The sequence below is a fragment of the Mastomys coucha genome, unplaced genomic scaffold (assembly GCF_008632895.1).
Source record: "Mastomys coucha isolate ucsf_1 unplaced genomic scaffold, UCSF_Mcou_1 pScaffold12, whole genome shotgun sequence".
NCBI lineage: Eukaryota > Metazoa > Chordata > Mammalia > Rodentia > Muridae > Mastomys > Mastomys coucha.
Genome location: NW_022196894.1, coordinates 1,661,165 through 1,663,940, shown reverse-complemented (window position 1 = coordinate 1,663,940; position 2,776 = coordinate 1,661,165).

Sequence of the window (2,776 nt, the reverse complement as noted above, 5' to 3'; positions counted from 1 at the left end):
TCTCCCTCTCCCTCTCCTTCTCTCATTTGGTCTTCATGTGTACCAAATGCCTGTCTAGTGTTCATAGAGGCCAGAAGAGGGTGGTCAGATCCCTTGGAAGTAGAGTTACAGACAGTTGTGAGCTGCTGTTTGGGTGCTGGGAATCAAACCTGGGTATCGCCCCCTGAAAGAGCTCGCTCACTCTTGCTCGTTTTAAAGTTCTGCTGTCTATAGAGCTATAGAGAGCAAGAGCCACCTCTGTGTTCCTGACTAGACCCTTAATTCATACTGTCACACACACCCATCAAAGCCCTCTAGAAATCTGGGAAATCCCTCAACAAGAGGGAAAGCTGGGGCAAGTTACAGCAAGAAGCCTGCCAGCTGCCTCCATCCTCTCACTCTTCCTAGAAGTGAGTTTCTCTCTCCTAATTTATCTGTGCTCTGAGAGTCCATCTGTCACCTGTCTCCTTCTCCACTGACATTTCAAAGTATCTCTGTACTCTAAAAGGTCACCAGCCCTGTCCCCACAAGCCTCTACGTGACATTAAGCTTGCATGAACACAGGCTACAGAATGGATTTAGCCCTTGAGTGGGCTGGAGTGTCTGTGTGCAGTCAGGCCCTCTCCCCAGCAGAGGGATAAACCATTTTCTATGATCTATCTGGCCTGCTTGTTGAGGACTTAGAAGGTTACCCTCTCCAGAGCTCTCTGAGGTGAGCATCTCAATGTCCATTTTCCCACTTCACAAAAGCTTGATGTGTGAGCCACTAACCCGTACTCACACAGCAAGCAGTTTACCCACTACCATTGAATTGGAGGTGACCCTTGCAATCTTGAAGCAGAGCAGCTCCAATCACCCATAGGAGACCTTGTGGGACAAAGGAATTGGGGAGGAAGGTCCATGACCCTCTCCTACATTATATAAAAGGTAAGCAATCGACTAGGGGTGGTGGGATTCCCCATAATATAGCTGCTGTGAGTACACATGCACTGATTCACTACATGGGGCTCCAGTGGGATCCTTTCCTTCTGTCAGGGTCTGTCTGAATAGATGTATCTCTATATTCTCCTGGTAAAGTCACACAATAGCGAGGTGAGCCCTGGAGCTGGGACAGAACGTCTTTCTCCTGAGTTCTGTTTCTGAAAATCATTCTTCAAAGAGAAGCCACTGGCTCCATGTGGTGAAGAGAGAGAATAGGCTAAAGGTCTTAGTGGGAGAGCAGAGTTGGTGCTTACTGTGTACTGTCTGTGACAAGCATCATGCCTCTTCATGCTACAACAAGATGAGTGGGGAGCTGGGAACACTGTAAGAGAAGCCATGTGTCCAAGGAAGGCTGGAAAGCAAGGAGGCTGAAGGGGACTAAGCTAAGGCCAGTAAGACTGCATGGTCAGCCAAGGCTTCAAAACGCAGCTGCAGAGGAAAGGCAGGTAAACCTGGCTGGAGAAGAGGGAGAAATTCAAGATGGTACCCAGGTGTTCTCGAAGTTTAGTAGACGTGTTAAATCTAACATAGAGGATCAGATAGGGAATCAAGAGTGGGCTGAGGGCTACAGAATAAACTGTGAAGATGGCATACCTCTGATTGGAATTCTGGGAAAGAAATGAAGCTTGAAGGAGCTTGAGGCAATAGGTAGACATCCCCTGGAGATCCCACAGAGGAATACAACATGAATAGACGAGACTCAATATTAAAGTCAACCAACCATCATACACGTTCAGGCGAGCATCGGTGGTTTCTCCAGGCATGGCTATTACGAGCCACCTTGAAAGACAAACTCATAATAAAATCATTACTGGAAAGGCCTTTGTGGAAACAGTTGGTGCTAGGGTAAAGCCCACTGTTAGAGTATTTGCCTAGCATGGATAGACCTACATTCCGTTTGCCTAGCATGGATAGACCTACATTCCGTTTGCCTAGCACGGATAAACCTACATTCCGTTTGCCTAGCATGGATAGACCTACATTCCGTTTCTAGCACCACATTAAGTAAACAAGTACTAAGCAAGATGGCCGGGACTGCAAGTCCAACAATGTAAGAGCGCTTGCCTGGCACTCAGGAAGCTTTGGATTTGATGCCCAAGAGCTACATACATGTGTGGGTGGCACATGCCTATAATTGCAGCCCTTCTGAGACAGGAGAATCAAAAGTTCAAGGCCATCCTGGTCTACATGAGACTCTGTCTAAAAAGAAAACTTTGAAGAGGGCGTGTGCTGGGGAGACTTCTGGCGAGGTAAGATCACTTGCTACCACCGACCCGAGGATCTCTGTGGGGAGCTCAGGAACCCCTGAGTGAATGTGTGTTGTTGATAGGAATACAGTGGTGTCAAGGACCAATGCCTCAGATCATGGAAATGGCAAAGCCTTACCCCAGGTGAGGCTCGGATGGATGGAAAAGCCTTCCTGGTCCAACTAGCAGTGAATACAAAATTAGCAACTCAGCTTCCTCCTCCTGGATGTCTACAACCTGAGACTGCTCACCTATGGAGACTGTCACCTATAGGGACTACCCACCTATGGAGACTGTCACCTAGAGACTGTCACCTATGTGGAGTGCTCACCTATAGAGAGTGCTCACCTCTAGGGACTGTTCACCTATGGGTACTGCCCACCTATGGATGCCCACCTATGGAGACTGCCTATTGAGACTAGCTAACTTCCCTGTTTCTCTCCCCAGCCCCAGTCTTGTGCCTTACAAAATAAACAATCTGCAGTTCTGGATTGTTCTTGTAAATGATGTTGCTCCAGATAGAGCATGCCCACCTGATCCCAGTGCTTCTCTCTCTCTCTCTCTCTCTC